Source organism: Megalopta genalis, chromosome 2, assembly GCF_051020955.1.
Source record: "Megalopta genalis isolate 19385.01 chromosome 2, iyMegGena1_principal, whole genome shotgun sequence".
Taxonomy (NCBI): domain Eukaryota; kingdom Metazoa; phylum Arthropoda; class Insecta; order Hymenoptera; family Halictidae; genus Megalopta; species Megalopta genalis.
Genome location: NC_135014.1, coordinates 21,569,752 through 21,594,335, shown reverse-complemented (window position 1 = coordinate 21,594,335; position 24,584 = coordinate 21,569,752). Strand labels below are relative to the sequence as shown.

General features: G+C 38.5%; 1 protein-coding gene and 1 long non-coding RNA gene across 4 annotated transcripts in view; both read left to right on the top strand.

Annotated features, from left to right (window-relative positions):
• The window catches only part of LOC117220633 (uncharacterized), a 550,762-nt gene that overhangs the window by 246,067 nt on the left and 280,111 nt on the right, over positions 1–24,584 (top strand). The window lies entirely within an intron of this gene.
• The window catches only part of LOC143258813 (uncharacterized), a 104,820-nt gene that overhangs the window by 26,752 nt on the left and 53,484 nt on the right, over positions 1–24,584 (top strand). Inside the window, exon 3 of the long non-coding RNA XR_013032697.1 lies at positions 451–524. This is a non-coding gene — a long non-coding RNA (uncharacterized LOC143258813). The remainder of the gene's footprint in view (positions 1–450; positions 525–24,584) is intronic.

Sequence of the window (24,584 nt, the reverse complement as noted above, 5' to 3'; positions counted from 1 at the left end):
ACATTAATAATTAACATTGAATTGTAAAATCATTGTAGTGACAAATTATAAAGGATTAAATTCAGTGATGAAACTTCGAACAAGTGCACAATGCATTCGAACAAATATAAATGTATTTGCAAAATTATAATTTATGTTATTTATAATAATTATTTACACGAAGAAGATGCTAAAGATATTGACAACAACGATCAAGCTCAAATAATGCATCACTTGCGCAATTTGAAAAAAATCTTCAAGTTGCATCTAGAAATAAAATCAAGTGCAGCTGCATAACAGATTGCAGAGTGACGCAAGCAGGATGCACGCGGACGCATCGTTAATATTCCCGAGGATAACGAGTCGCGTCCGATTTGAAAATCGGATCGTCGCCGGGCCACGGATAACAACATTAAAGTATCACGTGTACGATAGAGTCATATTTAACGTTTCTTCTCTTTTGTGTTGCAGGTACGTTCGAATGCATTTCTCAGCGGGCCGGGACCCGTCGGATCCAGCGATCGTGCCATTCTCACTGCGATCACGTATGTATCCTTTGCACACGTGTGCGGCGTGTCGATATTAATAATGAATGAACCACTGTTGCATATACAGTTCGTCTCGTTCGTTCGAAATTCGCGCATGATTTTACCCGGTCGCGTTCGCCGACGCCGTGCGATCCCTTCCACCGTACCGCGATTATTATGTGCATATTTCATCCGTTCTGCCGGCATGGAAAAGTATCGTTCCCATGCCCGGGATAACGCAATTACAACCGTTGATACGATTTTCGCCGGCCCTTCTTCCACGGCGGATACGCTCCGATCGAGGATTATGCAAAACCTTACGATTTCTCCGCGTTTTATGAAAATGTTATTTGTTCGTACAAATATTTGGCTCGGCCGACGATTGAATTGTAAAGTGATTCGTAAGAGCAGCTGCTCTTTGATTGGGTAATTATGATTTCTAGGATTTTATACATGTACACTTATCGACGATAGTTACGAAACATGTTACAATGATGCTCATTCTTGGACGAAACATTCTTGACAGAAGATTCTTTGTATTGTGTCAACGAAAATATTAATTTTATTTGTTTATAGTTCTTTAATTTCATTTTTTGACAATTCTTTAATTTCGTCTTTTGTTAATTCTTTGATTTTATTTTTTGATAATTCTTTAATTTTATTTCCTTACGATTCTTTGATTTTGTTTTCTGCTAATTCTTTGATTTTATTTTTTTATAATTCTTCAATTTCATTTTTTGATAAATCTTTAATTTTGTTTTCTTATAATTCTTTAATTTTATTGTTTTATAATTCTTTAATCCTATTTCTGTTTATGGTTTTTTAATTTTTTTTCTTATTTTCTTTATTCCGGTTTCTCTTTTTTGCTTTTTACTATCTTTTTTATTTGCGCTATTCACTAAATAAAACAGTATTGCAATATAAGCAATACAATCATAAATAAACTGCATGTTTCTATGAAAAGAGAAAATTGTTTGCATCATTTTGCAACAAACAGGAACCAAATGAAATTATCTTCTTTCATTCAATAATTTTAACAAGCTGAAATTATATTGATACATTGAAATTTATTTAATCTGATCATTAGTTCAAATTGCATCAACTCGGTCATGCAGTCGGCTTTTTAATTTTCTTTCTGTAAACCCGTTCGATCTAAATCTGTTATGCAACTGCACTTTGTTTTATTTTAAATTGCGTAACTGTTGCGTTATTTGCACTTGCTAGTTGTTGTTAATATTTTTAGAACGTTTCTAGCGTACATAAATTATAATTTTTCAAAGAGTACATTATTTGCAAATAATTTTACATTTATATTTGACAAATAATTCGTGTTGTCTTCGAATGTATCGATCACTTGTTCAACGTTTGATCACTGAATTTAATCCTTTACAATTTGACTGTAATTATAATGTTTTCACAATTCAGTGTTAATTATTAATATTCCTAGAATATTGTCTTACTTCGTGCAAGCCGAAAGAAAGACATTATTTCATGATTTTGAAATTTTTACAATAAACGTACACTTAGAATGAACACAGAATTTCCTTTCCTATTAGAAAATTGTTATTGATACAAAATTACTAACACAACGTTCAATGATTAAAACGAAATTAAATTATTAGAAATGCAAAAAAAAACCCGCAATATACTCTCAAATATTGCTAAAAATAGTTTAAAAAAAATACGCAGCTCGCAAAAAGAACATGTTTCGCTCGACCAACGCGATTAATTATTCCAGGTGACATTTTTGCCATTTCAACGAAAAGAAATATTCTGACGCGTTCTGTCATCACTCGGGACGATCAATTTGTGTACAGCCGCCCCTCTCGTGCGAACACCGACCCTTATTTTCGCTGAATTCGATTCCCGTTATCAGTTTTATCCGGTTTCGCGACGCAGAAAATCAAGATGAAACGGAACCGAGGAAAGGGAAATCGCTGCGCGGTGATTTAAAACGATGGAATAAGGGAGATCGGGGCGGCGAGAGACGAAAAGCGAGAGAGAGAGAGAGAGAGAGAGTGAGAGAGTGAGAGTGGAGATAGGAGATTATAAGTGTCTCGTTCCATTCACCGCTCTCCTCCAGCTTTATCCAAAGAGGTTTTTACGCTCGGCTCGAGCCCCGCTCCGGGCAATATCCATAACAGAATCCGTCGGTCCTTCTTGTCTGCTCATTTTCGCAGAGACCCGTTAAATAAATCGGCCGTAAAAGGAAGAAGCAGTTTAGTTGAAATTCGAGGCAAATTGCCGGAAAAAAACGGCACCGTGTCGACGCCTTCGCATTAAACATCGCTTAGAAGAATTGCTACCATTCGCTGCCATTTTGCGTGCGTTCGTTTCACCGTAATTCTTGGAACTACATTTTCCACTTGTCCGGGCGAAAATATTTCAACTCAGAAATACAAATATTTGCAAAACGCATCAAATTCTGTATTTTTCTGCACTGTAGTTACGTTCCGAAAAAATTGGTGTAGAAAAATATCGTGGAAAAAATATCATTGTATTATCTTCAGATCTGGGTAAAAATATTTAAAAACGTATTGGAAATACTTAATGAAATAATGTTGTTTGAGCGAAGTAATGGTTCAAGATTTATTTCACGTCGTTGGGACGAGTATTATACATGTATCGAATCATAGTTTATGTTGTGGTAAAAGGAATTATTAAGTGAAATAGCATTTTCTTGAGACGTACTGGAAATAATTATTTGAAGTAATATTTCCTTAAGATGTACTGGAAATAATTAATTGAAATAGCATTTTCTTTTGAGATGTACTGGAAATAATTTATTGAGAAAGTATTTTCTTAAGATGTACTGGAAATAATTACTTGAAGCAGCATTTTCTTAATATATACTGGAAATAATTATTTGAAATAGCATTTCAAGTTTGTAAATTTCTATTAATTATTTGAAATTTATATTGGGGCATATTTCTTACGATTGATAGTTCTGGGAGAAAGTAACAAACTTATAGAAAAAATACGAACACATATTGTGCTTAAAATAATATACATTCTCTTATGTTTCTCTTAATTACTGAATGCAATTGGAATATTGAACATCTGTTTGCTTTCAACAATGTACATATCTCAAATAATACTCACGTGTTTATGGCAATAATATTCAAATGTTTCGCTTCACGAACAATACAGAAAGTATTACTTTCAGTGAAATATTTCAGGTTCATATTATAATATATTATAATAATATATTTATTATACAGTAAAATCCGTGAAGTTTTTCAACTAGTACCCTATTAAATACAGAAACAAATTACCATTTCACACATGTAACACAGTAGCGAGAAATAATACTTGCAAAGATTTCTATTTCTTACATAAAATTCGTCACCCAATATTCCGATTACTTTCAATGTAACAAAATCATTTAAGAAAGACTCTCTTTATTTCGTTTCTAGTTCTAGCAATTGCCCCGTCCAATTCTTCATCCGCATAAAAATCCGCAGTCTACTCGCGACATCTAAAAGATTCATAACAATTTACCTGAATTAACAATAAACCATAAATATTCAACTAACAGAAAATAACGTCTTTCAACACTCGACACACATTGCGATCACCACAATCAATAATTCATTCGCAATGAATTATTCATCGTGGTAATTGCAATGCTGTTATTTCCCATTATTCAAATATCTATAGTTTATTGTTATCCGGATCAAACGATTATAAATCCAGCGGCACCGTCGTCTCGAGCAGAAAGATTTGGTCCATCGGCGACGGATCCATTTGTTTGTCTTTTGCGGAGATCCGACACGTAGCCGGCAAACATCGAAATTGTCTAAGTAAACGTCCGGGACAAAAACTGTCGCGTTCGCCGCCGGTATTATCCGGGGGATGATCAAAGCACGCGTCCGGCTTCCTCTCGAGCCCTTTAGAAATGGTTTTATCTCGTCGGTCCGTCGTCGTTGGAATCGGGCAGCAGCGTGATCCGTATTTGTCCCGGCTGTTCCTTTGCGCGGAAGTGGCTTCCGTCGGTTTCCCGCTCGTGGTAATGCATCCGGTGGCCCGAGGGTGGCCCAAGGGTGGCCCGAAGGTGGCCGGAGGGTGGCCGTTCCGTCGATCTTGCCGGAGAAGAGAGCGGACGACCGGCGAAGCTTTTACGAGGGCGTCTCTCTGTTTTTCTGTTTACAAGGAACGGGAACCGCTCGAAGGAGCCGAGGGTCACGCTGATACCACCACTCTAGTATCTGCCGCGGTAAATACCGGAGCTTATCTAGCCTCTTCCGAGGACGTTTGCGCTGGCTGCCGTTGATCAGCCACGCGAGACACACCGATGGCACTTTCTCGCCGGTCGCGCGTACACAAACGTTCGCAAGTTTCGCGACACCGAAGTCTTGCGCTCTGACGTCGTGATAGTCGCGTTTCTCTGCTCGAATTTATATCCTCGGTGCAATTAAACAGAACAGTGTTCCTGTCCTTTAATTTTCGCGACACTTTTCTCACGCGAATCTCCTTTTCACGCGGTAAATTATGTGCGAGGTCGTTCTCGAAAGTATTTGGACTTATTAACACGTTCCGTGCCGAGCTTTTTTTACTCGAATCTTCACACTTTGATATTTTACTAAAACTTGATGTATTACGTGCAATTATTAATTCTCGTACACATAACAACGTAACAAAAACTTATCAACGCCCATTCTTGCGGTGGAAATTGATTCTTCGGTTCTAAATTTCTTGTAAACAATTTGTTCAGTTCACTAAGTAAACATGCAAGCATGTACCATCGATGGTACACGTGGCACGGAACGTGTTAAACAGAACAGTGTTCCTGTCCTTTAATTTTCGCGACACTTTTCTCACGCGAATCTCCTTTTCACGCGGTAAATTATGTGCGAGGTCGTTCTCGAAAGTATTTGGACTTATTAATGTAATCGATAATTCACAGGTGTGTTGAAAGATGTTATTTTCTATTTTGTTACATTTTAAAGTTAACCATTTAGGTACGGCTGAATTCTGCGCGAGGCTGTTTCTCTGGACGGCAGAGTCTGATATGTACTGTACAGAGTGTCTGTATATTGTTAAGATACAGTTATATTGTTAAGATAAGTCTGTATATTGTAAATCGATGTGAAGACAAAAGTAGTGTGAAACAATGCATATGAAGACGATTATTTGATTCAAACGATGACCGCGTCGTTCAGAGAGATGACATCCGCGAAAGCCACTATAGTGGCGCGTCGTGCCTAAAAGGTTAATCATTGTATAAATTAAATTATCATTAATCCAACAAATCGTAACAGTGTTCGCGACAGTAAATGTTCGCGACGTTGTTTACTGTCTTCGTAAAGTAAATTCTCCCTAATTTTCCTTCAGCTTGTAAACAAAACCGGACAATTTGGAAAGAGGAAATATAATTATTCGAAGCTTGCGCCTCGTTTTTGTAATTGTCGACAGTCGGCAACTAATAAAAATGAGCCGCGAGGCTCGAATAATCGTATCTCCTGTCCCCAAATTGTCCATTTTCGTTTACAAGCTGAAGGAAAATTCGGGAGAATTGATTGTAGCTACTAATATTTTGTGTCATTTGCTCAATTCTCATTGCACACCGTTCGTTGCTCAAATCTCGTTGCAATCGCGCGTGTTCCACAATTGTATTTCACATTATCAAATGTAATCGTTGCGTACACAGTGAAACCTTAGAACAGTAAAACGACATTAATGTTCGTATAATAACAGAACAGCCGCTAAATTAAAGCGGCAGATTATATTTCGAACGACTTCAACAATAAATCACTTTGCACGTGGGTTTCCTTAGTGCGAGTTAATTAAATGCGAAATACATTTGACCGATAGAGAATTCTGACATCGCGTTGCCGGATAATCGAGCCTCTACTGTATTATATAATTCATGTACATACGTTATTTCCTATCGCCGTTCTATCGGCGTCTACCACCTAATCGTATCGTTACTGATTGATTTGGCCCAGCTGCGGCAGCCAGCGGCCTCGAAATGTATAATCGATCGATCGACAGATCCGAGCCGAGGCGCGAACGAAATTGCTCCGAGGCTGGATCAGGTGTCGCCTCGTATAGGTGTCCCCGTTGAAACGCGATGCTATGAAAAAAGTTCGCGACGTAAGGTGGTCTTCCGGGGCCGGGGGAACGGGGTCTGATAGAACGTTAAGTGCATTTGGCCAGGTTCCAACCGAACGGCGACTCTTGCACGGCTTTCCCGGGCGTGAAATCGCCGTGGCACACCCCCGGACCCCGCCCAACTGTCTCCTTTCTTTCCTCGATCCCTCCGGCGCGTCTGTCACGATCCTCCCAATCCCTTCGAACTTTCCTTCGAACCTTTTTCAACGGTGTCTCGTCTGCTTGGATTCTATCTGTCGGTCGTCGATATTCCTGTCGCGGCCGATATTCCTGTCGCGGCGAGGGCGGGGACGGTTGATCGAGGTGATCGAGGAATTCCGATATCGATGCTCGATCGATTCGGAAAGACAGGGTTGGATAGGTCTGTCAGTTACTGTGCTCGTCCCCGGTTACTGTACCTTCTTCGCGATCATTTTACTGGGTTGACCAGGAAGTTCGTGCCGATTTTTTAGAAAAATTAAAACGCAGCTCATTTAAATATTGGTATATTGGGTTGGCAACTAAGTAATTGCCGATTTGTTCAATGAAATAAGAAATTTTGTTTTACTTGGAACGAAGTTTAATCTGTAATGTATTTTCCATTTTGTTCGATGACCTTTTGCCATCTCTCCGACAACTTGAAAATTCCACGCTCGTAGAAAGTCTGATCGTTTTCGGCCAAAAACTGAGTTCAGTGAGATTTTACAGCGTCATCGTCGTTCAAAGTTTTACCACGAAGGGAGTTGTCCAGGGATCGAAATAAGTGGTAATCCGATGGCGCGAGATCAGGGCTATATGGTGGGTGTAACATCAATTCCCAAGCAATATCCATCAATTTTTGCCGAGTGGACAAAGACGTGTGCGGCCTAGCATTGTCCTGCTGGAAAATGACACCTTTACGATCGACCAATTCTGGTCGCTTTTCCTTGACCACTGCATTCAATTTGTCCAGTTGCTAACATTCACGGATAATAAAAAGTAACACAATAATAATAATAATAATTTTGTAATATAACATTTACGAATATCATAAAAATGGGAGTGAGAAACATCTATAACTGAAATCTTAGTTGCCAACCCAATACATTTATTAAATTATATAGGTACCATTCTGTGTTCCACAACCTTTCTCAATCTTTCGTGCTGCTTGAGAGAGAGAGAGAGAGAGAGAGAGAGAGAGAGAGAGAGAGAGAGAGAGAATTCCGTCCTTCCAGAACCTCTCAGGTTTTTCGGCAAAAAATTTGTCCAAATGGGTTTTTATCTTTCATCGTGCTTATAAAATCGGCGCTTAAGCCGATGCTTCATCGAATCATAATCTATATATGTATTATACACAGCGCATATCTTATTTGCCGCTTGTGTGGCATTTTTGCCCTCTCGGAAAAAGAAAAGCATTAAATGCCTATAATGCACTTTATTCGCCACCATATTCTAAGGCGTACAAAACTGAGAAAAATTAACGAATCGGAACCACAAAATTTTTCCAAATATGGCTGAAGTTATCTCTTTTAGAATATGTGCACATGTCATTTGTTTTCAATAATTGTGATATATTCAGTCAGGTCTCTTGCGATACCTACCGAAAATCGGCACGAACTTTCCGGACAACGCAATACTTGCAGTGGCCCACAAAAGTGTTCGTACACCTCTTAAAACGCAATAAACTTTTCAAAACTGAACCAAATGACTTGAACTTTTTTTTTAGATGATAGAGAGACGAGTTTACTAGACTAAAAAGCTTTCTTCTTTTAGTTTTACTATTACTTGGAATGAAAAGAAAAATTTTAAAAACCCTCGCTTTTGAACTTTTTTATCTGGACTTATAACGAAAATTTAAAAAATGCCCTTTGTAGGTCTCGGTAACTTATATACGTGATTTGATCGAAAAACGTCGCGCAGGCCGTCTGACGCAGCGGTAGTGGTCGCGAGGGCGGGGCGTCAGCCGTACGCGATCTCTCATTGGTCAGTGTTTTTCGTTAATAACTCGTAAACGAAGCTATGGATTGCATTTTTGCTAAGGAAAAAGTTATCTCAAATGACCTCAGGAATCACCCCATTTCGGAATATTAACACAATTATGGAACACCCTGTTTGTATAATAAATGATGCATATTAAACACACAGGATATATATATATATATATATATATATATATATATATATATAAATAAACATTATATCTAAATATTATATATAAATATTATATATAAATATTATATATAAATAACCGGTGTACATCTCGTCGACTTTAGTTATAATGATTCAAAATGCACGTATCAATTGATATTTAAATTTGATTTCCTCGAGAACGAAGTCTCCCACGTGATTCTGTTATTCCAGCTCTTTATTCCCAGCCATCGAATCTACCTGACCCAACCAGTACCATAATTCACGATCCTCCCAGCACAGCGAATTTCATAGTTGTGAAAATGGACCGCCGACCGAGGATTAAATAACGTCTGAATCGAATGCTATCCGCGAACGAGAAATGTCCACGCCCATTACAAAATCGTTTCGACGGAAATAAAATTCTAACGCGGTGGTGAAATCGATCACTGTCGGCGGTACGCCGGCAAAAGGCGGAGGATTAGGGTTGGTATACGAGCGTATCATTCCCTAAGTGCGCAGTAAAGTCGAGTCTCGGCGGGGCCGCGTGGGGAAATAAGAAAATGATCAAACAATGAGTCACGTATTTCCCAATTGAATCGTTCGATTCTATAGGTGGGTCTGTGGGAAGGAATGGTCATCGATCGGGTCGGCCCTTGCCAGCCCGGAACAAGGAACCGGGGATAGGGTCGATAATAACGGCGTAACAGGTTCTATCGTTTCATCGCAGTATTTACGTTCTATTATTCTCCGGCCGGGTCGCGTACGTATATCGTTGCCCCGTGAAATTCCATCGGAAGGAAAGGGTCCCTTGCACGCGCGCGTTCGCCGAGGACATTGTGGCGTATAGTCTGCCGGTTTCCCCACCCCCTCTTCTTCGCGCTCTTTCTCTCGGCGAAGTAATGGGCCATTTATTTTCACTCGTTGACCCCCGCCGAGACTAATGTGTCCCGGCAAAGCTTTTTCGCATCCCTTCGCGACGCACCTTCGCGTCCGTCATTGCAGAGTCTTCCTTACTGTGCTCGCCCTTGGGTACACAACGCTCACCATGCGTTAGGCTGTTACGTGTGTGTTGACCCTTTCCGCTCGACCGGCGACTATGAGGCGCCACTAAAAATGATTGCATCGCGTTTTAAAATCATTCCTACGTTATCAAATTTGTTCGTTCATTATCGTTATCAGTTTTATATTCCGGCGTTCTTATTCGAACCGATTATTTTTCCGTACGAATTCCTGGATGGATGACCTTTTATTCGAGTAAGATTTTAATCTAGATGTTAAATTCAAACGTTTGATCTAGGTATTAAATTTATACGTTTAGTCTAGGTGTTAAATTGAACAAATTGGATCTAGTTATTAAATTAAAAGATTTAATCTAGATTTTAAATTAAAAAATTGAATCTAGATATTAAATTGAGATATTTATTCTAGATATTAAATTGAAAAGTTTCGTCTAGATTTTAAATTAAAGTAGAAAATTTAATGTAGATATTAAATTGAAGAATTTTGTCTAGATATTAAATTAAAATAAAAAATTTAATCTAGATATTAAATTGAGAACTTTAGTCTAGATATTAAATTGAAAAGTTTCGTCTAGATATTAAATTAAAGTACAAAATTTAATGTAGATATTAAATTGAAGAATTTTGTCTAGATATTGAATTAAAATAAAAAATTTAATCTAGATATTAAATTGAGAACTTTAGTCTAGATATTAAATTGAAAAGTTTCGTCTAGATATTAAATTAAAGTACAAAATTTAATGTAGATATTAAATTGAAGAATTTTGTCTAGATATTAAATTGAAATAAAAAATTTAATCTAGATATTAAATTGAGAACTTTAGTCTAGATATTAAATTGAAAAGTTTCGTCTAGATACTAAATTAAAGTACAAAATTTAATGTAGATATTAAATTGAAGAATTTTGTCTAGATATTAAATTAAAATAAAAAATTTAATCTAGATAATAAATTGAAAAGTTTCGTCCAGATATTAAATTAAATTGTAGATATATATCAAAAACATATACCGTAATCCAGACATTGAATTAAAAAGATTAATGTAAATATTAAGCTTCAAATATTAAATGAAAAAATGTAATCTGGATACTAAATTAAAAGGTTTCGTCGAGGGAAATTGAATTAAAAGATATTATCCGAAAATTTCGCCTGCATAAATTTTTATACGATTGGATACTTATTCCCGTATTATCGAATAAAATTTTACGTGCTCGTGATCCGAATAAAATTTTAGCCGATCTCTGGCTTAAAACCGCAAAATTCGTATCGTCTCTCCTCGACGTTAAATTCCCGGAGCTCTTGGGGTTTCCAGCGATTCGCCGAAAAAGAGGATCGTAAACCGGACAGATCCGGCCGAGGATCGGTTAAAAATCGAGGAACTCGTCGCGTCGTCTTCCAGTGGCAGTGAAATTAATCGGCGAGTCTGTCCGACGCGTGCCCGGAATCACTTTCGCGAGTCTTTTTGTCCCGGCGGACCGTTGGGGACCAGGACCGATCGGAATCGGCTCGCCACGGGGATCCTTTCGAATTCTGGTTCCGATCCGGTCGAGGACAAAAGTCCCTCCATAATCGCGCCTCCTTCCACTCGGCTCCTGCTGAGTGTTTAGGATCGGCCGACTCGGATTCTTGCGATTCCCTTGAATCGTGAGCAAGCGGAATTGGACATTACAATAGAACCGATCGGAGAAAACCGTATGGGGCTGTGCATGGGAATTCGTTGATACACCTTTATAGTTTTCGAACAATTCGATTGTTCTGGATCCGTTCGATTCGATTTCCAAGTGACACGTTTCTGGGACTACGCTTTTCTTTCAGCTAGCTCAAATGTGGAGAATTTTATTTATTTATTTGCGAACGCATTAAACGCTTCGGTACAGTGAAATAGAGATGAAAAATTGTATAGAGAGCCGTTGTGGGAGGCCAGCAGTCGCATCGCAATGTTTCTAAAAATAATGTAAATTAAAACTTCTTTAATTAAAATGCTGAAAACAAGGTACGTATATATGGTTATGAGACACTGTTCCTTCGAAACGCTATACAACGGTGAGAAAAAATCGTGCATCATTTTTTGCGGTGTCATTGCAAAGAGGAAGATTCAATCTTCAAATCCACGGCGATTTTAATGCAAACAAAAATTGTTTACGGCGTTCGGAGACGTTTGAACTTGCAGAGTCAGAAGTTGCTGAAAAAACAGTCTTTCTTCACTTTCTCTATCTGTTACACGACTTACACATTTTTATTTGCTAAAAAGACCTACGCGGTCTAAAAGCAGAGACTTCGAGCTTTAAAACCAGCTCAGATAAATTGCTATACGATTTTTCTTGACGAAGTTACAACGGTTCGATGTAACCCATTTTACGATAAAGTCACGGACGCTTCCGAATGCACCGCGAAACGCATAATCTTTTCGACGATGAAACGAAAACGTGCAGCCAGAATGCAACCGATGCAAGATCGAAAACGCTCGATACCGATAGAAAAATATTTGTTCAGATCCCGTGAGAGCCGCGTGCACGCGTTCGAAGTCGAAATTAATTCGATAAGAAGCCGTGCGTTATCGAACGATTTATTTCCAGATTCAGTCGATGATTGGATTCGAAATTGAACAAATTGTCGGGGGACGCAATTAAGGGAATCGATGCTGCCGGAGTAATTAATTAGACAGGCAATTCATCGCCGGTAGATTTCCCGGGCAAAAAAATTCGATCCTCGACGGACGGGCCTCGGTAAATTAAAATACGTCCAGCGGAGAAGGGCGGAGAAAAAGAGAGAAAGATGGAGGGAGACAGATAAAAAAGAGAGAAAGAGGCAGACATCGAGGGAGATAGGGAAAAATAGCGAGAGAGAGAGAGAATTGGTTAGCCGTTAGCTGTCGGAGTCTCTTTGTAAAAGTGTGTAAATTACTACTGTAATTATACTGTAAATTCCTATCACATTTTACTCAAATACAACGCTTTAATATAATTTTATAAGAATTTTATGTTTATTAAAATTTATTTAATATTGTAAGAAATATCACTAAATTACTATTATCATTACTATTACTAGCAAAATATATTCGAACACCATTTAAAATGCAATAACATTTTTAAAACATGACTAAATTACTTCTATCTTTTTTAAATAGTAAAAGAACTAGTTTACAGTGCAACGACCAAAATACTTCTTTCTAATTTGGTTATTGCCTGAACGATTTTATAACTTATATTTTGTGCCTACTTTATTTCGTTCTATTTTTATTGTTCGATAACCGTGAAATGAATTGAACGACATTTGTATTTTTTATGCTTATAAAAATTCGATAACCGGTCCAACCGGTTTTTTGGAAACAGTGGAATTCTGTGTGAACCCAAATTGAGAGGGGAGGGCAGCGTAACTCGGAGAAATGGGAAAAGATTGAGAGAAAAACTCAGAGAAAAATGAAGAAAGAGCGTAAAAGAGGCGGAGAGAAATAGAGAAAATAGAAAAAGAGAGACAAAGAGGCAGAAAAAAATTGAAAAAGAGAGGAAACGAGATGGGGGAAAATAGAGGAAAAAAATAGAGAAAGGTAGAGAAACAGAGAAAAATAGAGAAAAAGACCAGAAAGGGAAAGAGAGAAGAAAATGCGGAGAAAAATTGAAAAAGAGAAAAAACGAGGTGCGGAAATATAGTGGAAAAAAAGAAAAATAGAGAAAGGGAGAAAAGTAGAGAAAGAGAGAAAAAGACCAAGAAACAGAAAGAGAGAAAACAAGGTAGAAAAAAATAGAGAGAGAGACAAAGTGGAAGAGAAAAATTGAAAAAGAGAGGAAACGAGGTGGAGGAAAATAGAGGAAAAAGAAAAATGGAGAAAGAGAGAAAAATAGGGAAAAAGACCAAGAAACAGAAAGAGAGAAAACAAGGTAGAAAAAAATAGAGAGAGAGACAAAGTGGAAGAGAAAAATTGAAAAAGAGAGGAAACGAGGTGGAGGAAAATAGAGGAAAAAGAAAAATGGAGAAAGAGAGAAAAATAGGGAAAAAGACCAAGAAACAAAAAGAGAGAGAGAGGACGAGCCAAAAATAATACAGAAAGGGAGAAAGATACAAATCGCCAGAGAGAAACATAAAAATACATAAAGATTTAGACAGGCAGAGAAATAGAGAGAAAGAGAGCGACAGAGAGAGAGATCGAAAGAGAAACAGAGATGGAGAGCAGCAGAGAAAAAGAGAAAAAAGGAGAAAGAGGAAAAGAGAGAGAGAGAGAGAGAGAGAGAGAGAGAAAGGGAGAGAAGTCGGTTCCGGCTGGCCGAGGTTCGAGTTATTTATTACCGTCAATTACATAAACGCTCCTACCCGAAGATAGCCGAGGAACGATCTTTTTATATCGGTGAATGAAAGCCCGTCCTTTTAATAACGACGCCGTGTATCGGCGCGTGATTGACGTCTCACGATGCCTCCAATGAAAAACGAGGAAAATCGAGGGGAAAAGGAGAGCCGTGCACCTCTCGGCTACGGACTCTGCGTTTGCTTCCGACAAGTATTCATTAACACCTTGCAACGTGCGCCGCATTTACGTCCGAGCAATACTAGCTAGCCACCGTCTACGGGTGTTTGCAATACATTTTTCAAATGTTGCTGAACTGACAGAGCGTCGAAACTTTCTACGGTTGTGTTCGTCTTTTGTTATTACACCACGGATCTTCGTGCATTTACCGCATTGACATGATTTTGACGCTAGATTTACAGAGCCCTAAAAGACACTAACGTGTATTGTTTCATAACGTCGGAGAGATGTATTTATCTCTATTTATATGTATGTATTTATTTATCTAGATTTTTATTATTATTTATTATTTTATTTCAGAAATATATATTCTATAATTTCTCGTGGAAATGGATGAATAATTTCAGCAATTTTCAAACAAAGAAATGCGGAGCCTGCTATTATAACCATCGATAGATTTAGTATAAAACTGCTAAAACACGTTAATATTAACAAATGTTAATGGTATTGTTGTTTTAAAACTGCTAGGAGACGTGCATGTAGCAGATATTAATGATATTGCTATTTTCAAACTTCTTGGAAATATGCATATTTATAAACATTTATGATATTGTCACTATTAAATGCTTGGCGATATGCATATTTATAAACATTTATGATATTGTCATTTTTAAATGCTTGGGATATGCATGTTAATAAATATTAATTATTTTAACATGTGTATGACATGACTATTAACAAAGAAAAATTAAATTTGTTCCTGATTCTGGTTTTTATGGAATAAAACACTATTCATCTATTCAGAATTTCCATATTGCAGATCATGATGCAAAATAAAAATTGCATTCATCACTTACAAAGTAAAGTGAAAATAAAATGTTATTCCTTCCTCCAATAACATTAATTGACTGACAGCAATCTGTCAACATCCTCAGTATTCGTTTAATCTTTTTACCATTTTAAATAACACGTGCAAGATCTTATCATAAATGCATAATAAATAAATAAATCAACATATAAATGCATAAAATCCGCATACCAACGATCCCAAAAAACTGCCTAAAAAAAACCCCAAACCTCTACCAATAATCAGACACAAACAGAAATATCTCCTGTTCTCAAATCCTCCCGAATCTACTATTCTCTCCATCTAATCACAATTAACGTGATCAAAGAATGGAGTCCAGAGAATCGTTTGATAGTCGGTTCCGTCAGATGAGCGCCGCAAAGCGTGGCGGCTCGTTCCGCGTGCCTTAAAATTAATGCAGCACCTGGCCGAATGAAATTAACGCCGAGCAGGACAAAGGGAAAAAACGTCGGACGGTTCGAAAGCAGGGAAGCAAGGGGCCACGTCGCAGGGGCAGGACGCGTATACAAGGTGACCCAAAAATATCGCAACTTTTTAAGGCGCGCCCCTTCTACAAGATATCCTAAAAATGTTGAAATCCCTTCGAACAGTAGATTCCTGAAGCAATTTAAAGTAACTTTTTCCTTAGCGAAAATATTCTCCGTGGCTTCGTTAACGAGTTATCGTCGAAATACGTTGGACCAATCGGAGAGCGGGTGCAACTAGCGCTCCGCCCACGCGGCCAACGCCGCGTCGAGCACGCTGCCGTACTGCAGCGCGTTAACTCTACTCGTGCTCTGATTGGTCCGTGTTTGTTCGTTGATAACTCGTTAACGAAGCCTCGGAGAGCATTTTCGCAAAGGAAAAAATTCTTCGAAATAACGCGAGGAATCGACTGCTTCGAGGGTTTTTTTATCGCAAGCGTTATTTTGCAAGGGTTACGACGTTTCCGTGACACCCTGTAGAAGAAGCAAAAGGGATGGGATCAGCGACGACAGGCGCGGTCGATCCGACGTTCTCGCATAGTGGCAGCGACGACGCTGAGCTGGCGCAATACCGACATTGACGCCGGCGTCGTTTACCGGGGATCTCATGGCGACGACGCAGAAACAAGGGAGAAACGTCGCATAATGTGACTAACGTAATTAAGGCAGCGGCGTCGCGGCGGCGACGGCCCGACGGAATTTCTTCCCGTGTTTCCCGAAACTTTTCTTTCGCTTCCCGGACAATGCCGGTCCTTGCTTATTCGAGTTTCTCCATTTCCGCTACGAACGGCCGCTGTCACTAAATTCGCGGAGGAGCACTGCTCTCAGTTGCTTCAGACACTTCTAGATGCTTCCAGATTGATTTAATTTTGGCGGAACGACTATCTTTAACGTTGTATCATGGAATTGTTACATGCGAATGCGAAATATAAGTTTGTGATTTTGTTTAAGTCGGCTTCTTTAAAATATTGCTGTTCACAGATTGGGTTTCTTTTAATCCTCGTACTGCGTCTGTCGGGTCAATTTGACCCAGAGTCGGAAATTAAATGAAATAAATCACTGTTGCATTAGGAACAACAATGAAAATGAAAGAAAAAGATATTGAAAGTTTTATTTTCCCAATAATAATTTGATTTTTGTAAGTAATGAAATATTATTTTCAAAAATAAAATAGAATAAATATAAATATAAATAAATATAGTAAAAAAGAATCTATACAAATATAGATATTTTAATATCTCAATATTGGATATCGAAATGTTCATTGCTACCCTAAATGTTAAAATACGTTTGTGTATCTTTTTATTTCTTAAAAAGTGTGATCTAAAGATTTAGCTATCTGTTTCGCTTTATTTAATGTAACATAAACTTAATGTAATATACATCTGGTGTACACAGTGCATTTTTATGTATTATATTGTCAAAGAGATCCCAGGTGCTAAATAAAAAGAAAAAAAAGTAGTAGAATATCTCCAAATCATGTTTTTCTTTAAATGTTTCAGTATTGAATTCGAACAACAAATCTATTATAAATAAATCTAATAAAATAAATCTCATATATATAATAAAATAAAATAAATCTAATAAAATATATATATGTATATATATATATATATATATATATATATATATATATATATATATTTTATTAGATTTATTTTATTTTATATTTTTTATTAAATATATTTTATTAATCGCAGCTACCAGCAGCTAATTTTTCGACTTCACAATTCCTTTTCCCTTCCTCCATATCTTTCTGTTTCCTTCTGCAACGAAATAATACAAAAATCGACAATTGGCCGACGGTGTCCACGAAAATAGGTGTTTCGTTCCATTGTGCGCCGTCGCAAGTCGCAAGGCACTTCTTACCAGAACGACCCTAAGTACCCTGGCTCGAATCAGGAGCGTATCTAGTTACGGGGCTCTCCTCTCGAGGCCTCTAACCGCATTCCGCAACATCCTCTGTCATCTAAAAAAAGAAAAAAGATCCAAGTTTAGTCCAGTTTCAAAAAAATTATCGCGTCTCCGAAGGTGTCCGAATACATATTAATGGGAGTCAGTCACCGTATGTGGGCCGATCCGGTATGGGGGCGCACGGCTAGAGAGACGTTATCGCGGCTGGTCTTGATCTGTTTTTATCGGGGTTCGGGGCCGCGGGGGACGCGTTACGCGGTTCGACAAGGGAACACAAGGCCGTGGATGGGGTATCGGCGATGGAAAAAGGAGGATCGTACCGTACATGTAAGTAGGTAACGGTCCGTGCATGCCAATCGTAGCTCGTATATCTCGTGGTACTTAGCTCGATCGTATCTCGGACGACAGAGGGCGAGCTTGTTCAGCTGCACCAGCCCCGGACGGGCTCGCTCTCTCGCCCCCTTTCGAACAGGATGTGTTCGGCTTTATCCTGGCCGAGGTATCATATCGTCGGATACAAATTGCGCACTCAGTGCGCGATGATCAACTACCGGGCACGACCTGTAATCCCGATGTTCGCCCCGGATTCACCGGCTTCCATTCAACAGGCTGCACAGCGCGGACTATGCTCGCGAAATTCGCCTAGCGTCTGTCACGATGCAGTGGCCCCGCAAAAGTGTTCGTATATAACTTTTAGCAATATAACTTTTTTAAAACTGGACTAAGTGAGATGAATTTTTTCTTTAGATGTGTGACAGCTAGTCTACTAGATGATGACCAAAATGCTTTTTTCTTTTTATTTTGCTATTACTTGGAGTGAGAAAAAAGAGGAGAAATAAAAAACCCTCGTTTTTTAACTTTTTTACCTGAGCCTATGACGGAAATCTCGGTAACTTATATGCACGCTGAAAATTGTATCGAGATCAGTTAACGTTTTTAAATTTGTAGGCTCGGATATAAAAGTTCTTATTTTTTTCCGTCGTTCCAAGTAACAGAAAAATTAAAAAAGAAAACATTTTTCTCACATTGTTTAATAGTTTATCATCTAAACAAAAAAATTCACGTTATTTAGTTCAGTTTTAAAAAATGTATTGCGTTTTAAAAGATGTACGAACACTCTTATGGAGCACTGTATATCAAAATTTTCAAAAATGTGTATTATTATGTTTATGAAATTGTATTATATTATTAAATCGTGTTATCATGTCATCTAAAAAAATTCAAGTCGTTTAGTGCAGTTCCAACAAAAGTTAACAGTAAATTGTCCATAATCGACGCGAAGATTGCACATAAAAATGGACAATGTGGGAAGAGGAGATACGATTATTCGAGCCTTGCTCCTCGTTTTTATAATCGTTGACAATCGGCAACTATAAAAACGAACCGCAAGGCTCGAATAATCGTATCGCCTCTCCCGAAATTGTCCAATTTTGTGTGCAATCTGAGCGCGATTTAGGGAGAAATTATTGTATTTCGAAAAAAGATATAGAAGTTGCTGCACCTGTGATCGCTACACCAGCACTGAATCATGCTGAATCATACTGAATTCTACTGAATCATACTGAAACATTGTGGAACACACCGAAGGGAAGCCTTACGGCACTCCCGCGTTAATTTCGCGGCGATAAATCGCCGTGTAAGGGCGAACAAAAATGATCGCGCGAACGTGCTCGCCAAGACTCCTTCTCTCTCTCTCTCTCTCTCTCTCTCTCTCGCTCTCTCTCGCTCTCTCTCTCTCTCGCTCTCGCCTCGGTCTTGTTCGCGGGCATTTCCCGGCATAATAAATTCATTTTTAATCTTTCGGATTCTCGGTTAATATATCAGCGCCGGACCCGACCGCTTTACGGTCGCGGAACAAACCGCCTGGTCCTGTCCAACCGACACGGGGTTTCTTCGTTTTTCTGCCGGCGCCGTGACCGCACCGTGAAAACCATCGCGGAAGAACGAACGGCGATACCGCAGCACGGCCAGAAAAGGATGGTCACGGGGAAACTAAAGTGACCGCATCCACGGGTACGGGGGAGGGTAAACGACGCCGGACACTCATCGGTCCGCGCTTTGAGTTATGACCCTCGGACGACGGTCTATAATCGTTAATTAAAACCCGCTACAATCTGCCTCGATTCGTCCCTTTGCCCGCAGGACCGCCGCGGTCTTCATCCTTTTGCAGCCGAACATTTATCCCGCGGACGACGGAATATTTTCGGAATCGAGGAGTGTTTGTAGAAAACGATCTAAGTGCCGCAAATGGAAGTTTTTATAATGAATTGTTCGGATAAAGGATTCTTCGAATTATTCGAACAAAGAATTATTCGAATTATTCGAATAAAGAATTTTTCGAATTATTTGAATTATTCGAATTATTCGAATTATTCGAATAAAGAATTTTTCGAATTATTTGAATTATTTTAATAAACATTTTTTCAAATTATTCGTATAAAGAATCATTTGAATAAAGAATTATTAGAATAAAGAGTCATACGAATAATGAATTATTCAAATAAAAAAATTTTCGAATTATTCAAATAAAGAATTATTCAAATCTAGAATGATTCGAATAAAGAATTATTCAAATATAGAATCATTCGAATAAAGAATTGTGCAAATAAAGAATCATTAGAATTATTCGAATAAAGAATCATTCGAATTATTCAAATAAAGAATCATTCGAATAAAATATTCGACTAAAAGGAATTCATGCCGATAATTATCTCAGATAAATATTTATTCTAGCAATGTTAAAATTCCTGTTAGAAGTTAATTTCGTTCGCTCCTTGTATGCAGTTGTAACTATTACCTGATGAAATCACAGCACAGCCGAACATCGAAGAATCGAAGTATGTTCAACTTTTGGGCGTTTTTGCACAGAGCGCGATGTGTCGCAGCCAGCTGAGAGATGGGCTCGTGCGCGAGTCGTTCTCGCAGACATAAAATGCGGGTCCCCGATGTCGGGAGAGTCAAGGGTACGGCATAGTGATGCACGACTCTCCCATAGGTCTGCTCGTGTTCAGCCGTGATGTGCTCGCGGCCGTTTCACCTTGAACGATTCGCGGAGTTTATGGGTTACGAGCCACGCGTCGGGCTCTCTCGGACACGCGTGGGAGTCAACCGGCAATCGGTGAGAGATCTCCCAAGGTCCGTTCTCGGAAATCATTTTTTCGACGGAGTCGCTCGAAGACGCGAAGGCCTGCGGGGCCCACGTCCCGAGAAGCCGGTGCCGCGCTCTGCCCGACGACGATTTATCAATTCCACCGCGGCCACGGAAACAACAAGATTTATTCGTCCTACGCCATTGTTTCGGCTTCGGGGGACCTCGCCAGGATAAATTCATTCCGCCGAGTTTCCATGGGAAAGTGCTGTCGGAAATCTGCCGCCAATTGCAATCCCTTTTAGTCGAGTATTTCATTCGAATAATTCATTATTCGCCGTAAATCATTCTGTCTGTTTTGTCGCACGATTCTTTATTCAGATAATTCTTTATTCGAATAATTCTTTATTCGAGTAATTCGAATAATTCTTTATTCAAATAATTCGAAGTATTCGAACAATGCGAACAATTTGAAGTATTCGAACAATTTGAAGTATTCGAACAATTTGAAGTATTCGAACAATGCGAACAATTTGAATAATTCGAAGTATTCAAACAATTCGAGTAATTCGAAGTATTCGTGCAATTCGAAGTATTCGTGTAATTCGAAGTATTCGTATAATTCGAAGTATTCAAACAATTCGAGGAATTCAAAGTGTTCGAAGAATTCGAACAATTTTTTATTCGAAAAAGTAATATGGGAGAAATAAATCGATAAATTGAAAAACACTGTATATTTGTTATTTTTTTATCAAAATCAATTATTTTCCTGTACAAATAAATTGAATTGACAATTGTAATGTTAACGTTACTTTCGATATCATGGATGAGCATGGATGGTGTTTAAAATATCCGGTTTCATAAAAAGAAACCATGTTGTTCGCCTTTCGTCTTAAATAACAAACAAAGAACACCGCAGAAAATGCTTGTTTTGCATGGAAAATATTTGTGAATGTGTACTGTTTTTATTTTAATTTTTTTAATGTGTGGCCAGCATTTGGGCATTTTTGTACATTGTGCGTCACGACGCAACTCGGCGAAACGCGGCGCGATTCAACCTCCAGACGACCCGCCGTCACTTGTCGCGAATAAATTAACCCCCCTCCCCCCTTGTGATCCAGTTTTGATGGGTTACGCTGCTGTCGACCGAGATACAGTGACGAGCAAAAATGTACACAGTGTTGGGCATTATTCGGATAAAATTGTATTCGAGTAGAACCATCGAGTAAATAATTAATCATTGATTGGTTTGTTAGTATTCGCATTATTCATTATTGCAGTTATTCATTATTCGTTTGGTGATTTCGTTATTTATTATTCGTCATTTCTTACTCCCATTTGATCCTGGACAAATATTCTCGACAAAAATATGTATTTGCACAAAGTTGCAGCTATTCCACGACAATTAAAATTATATTCTTCATTTCAGATGTGCGAAATCTACGAAATAGAATCATCTTCATTGGAGTCGTGTAACAATGAAATATTTGTCTATCCAATTATCATGTCCTCGTCTGCACAATTGCACTTCGCAGCGATAATTTTACCACTTAAAATTCCAGTCTACATGCAAAGCAAAGTCTACAAAATAGAACATTCTTTACAATCGTCCAACAATGAAACATATATCTTCCATTTATAACGTTTCCCATCATTCCCGACAAAAATGCACAATTGCATATTGCAGCGATAAATTTGCCAATTAAAATTGCACTCTCACACGTAATCGTATGCAATATCTATAAAATAAAATCTCCCCCTAGCCAGCATCGAACAGCAAAAGGAGAAACGTGCACGCAGTGTATATCGAACGCATCCGTATCCCCTCGAAAACCGTAGATTCGCCGGAATAAATTCGCGAGAGAGGCAAAGTGTATCAATTCGCTCGTTCGCCGGCTCGTTCCGGCGGGGGATTCCTCCGGTCTGTTGTGCCTGTGCCGATTCTCATGAAAATTCAAGGGAATCCTTGACCCAACTGTGTTCCGTGTCCGTGTCCGTGAGGCCTCTCCCGCTGGTTGCATCGTCCCCGGTTCGCCACGCGGTTTAACCTCCAGACGGAGCACGGTGTGTCGTGTCTATCAGATGGTTGTGCTGGTCCGCTGGCTCGCTCGGCAATGTCAGTACCCACGACGGCCAAATGTGCCTGCTTCTTCGTGTATCCCCGTCCGTACGCTCGTTCACGGTCTGATTCCTCCCGGACGGCGATTCGTTTCCCACATTTTTATTCCCCCGATTTCGCCTCCTCCTTCTTCTTTCTTCGAGTCTCCGGCTCGGCCAGACCCGGCCGCGAATTTATCATCGGCCGGATAGAGCGGCCCGGAATTTCTTTGCCCGTGAATTTTATCGCTCGAAATTCATTTTCGTGGCCGACGGCCAGACCGTGGCGACATCCGGTCTGGGAGCACCCTCTGGTACCGTTTCATACCTTCGCGAGATTACTATTGGACAGCGGGATAGCAACTGTTACCGTCTTCGAGCGTGTTTCGCTTCGATTATCGATTGAATGTTGCGTTCCATTCGAAGTACAAGAGTCGACAGCAGAGACTGAGGTTGAATTTGTTTGTGGTTTTATCACAGAAATGGGTAATTATAATTTCGAGCAATGGAAATGTTGGAAGAACTTGAGGCCGTCTACGTATTATTTTCAGGATGATTGAATTATGCGAGAGAAATGTTCTTGTTCGACTCCCTTTTGTCGCGAATGTCGGAGATCGTTTTTACAAGAATTATTAAAATGATAATAACGATGATTAATTTTAGTTTCGATTTTTTAATACATAAAATTGCAAAATTGACTTTTGTCCACGTATTACCGTTTCCAAGACCACTGTGCGTTGGCATCGTTGCAAAACACTGCAGTTTCATTACCAAAAGTACATTAAATTTCTTTCTTCTTCAAAGGTTAAATTTCTCTTCAAAATCTATTACAATTGAAATTTATAGTAAAAATAAATGATGCCATCACTCCCGTTTAAAATCAATTCCATCAAAAATCTATCGTAACTTAAAGTTTCCAATTAAATTTCTATGAAAAATCTAACAAAACATAATTTATCTTAAATCTATTATAATTAAAGATTCCTGATTACATTTCTGTTCAAGATATATTGAAATTCAAATTTCTGTCAAAAATTTATTATAACTTAAAATTTCTAATAAAATTTATATTAAAAATATAGTAAAATTTCTATTTAAAATATACTAATATTTCTATTAAAAGTATACTAAAATTTCCATTAAAGGTATACTAAAATTTCTATTAAAAATATACTAAAATTTCTATTTAAAATGCACTATAATTTCTATTAAAAGTATACTCAAATTTCTATTAAAAATATACTAAAATTTCTATTAAAAGTATACTCAAATTTCTATTAAAAATATACTACAATTTCTATTTAAAATATACTAAAATTTCCATTTAAAATGTGCTAAAATTTCCATTACAAGTATATTAAAATTTCTATTAAAAATATACTAAAATTTCTGTTAAAAATATACTAAAATTTCTACTAAAAATCTATCGTACTGTTCTCACGACAAGACTGCGGATTTCACGTATTTATAAGAAAAATAAGTATTTGCAATTTAAGACATAAAAGAGATCAGAAGCATTTAATGGTGGCGACCTACTGAAGTCGCTAATGAGCTTCGATCCGTTCACGCTTGCACCAAAAATTCAGCTCGCATTCTTCGCGGAACATTCGTCACCCGCTTGATTAATCTTGTCCGGGGACGAAAATACGGCGAAGAGCAGCCGAAAACCGCGCATAATGCCCGTAACTCGGGTGTTTGCATTCATCGATCTTCATTCGGCGGCGCATGGCGCGGGTTCGTCACTGATTATCATAATATTAGCATCGACGAATTCGTGGAACCCGGTGATTTACATTTCTAGCCCGGTGCACGTACGGGTTTCGGCGTGTTCCACGTACATCTCCATCGAGTCCGTCGAGTTTCGCTGACTATTCAAGGTCGGCCAGAACTGCCACGTGGCAGTGACACACGCGATACACGCCAGGATGAGACGGCCACTTCGGAAGAGCCGAAGAAAAGATCTCCCAT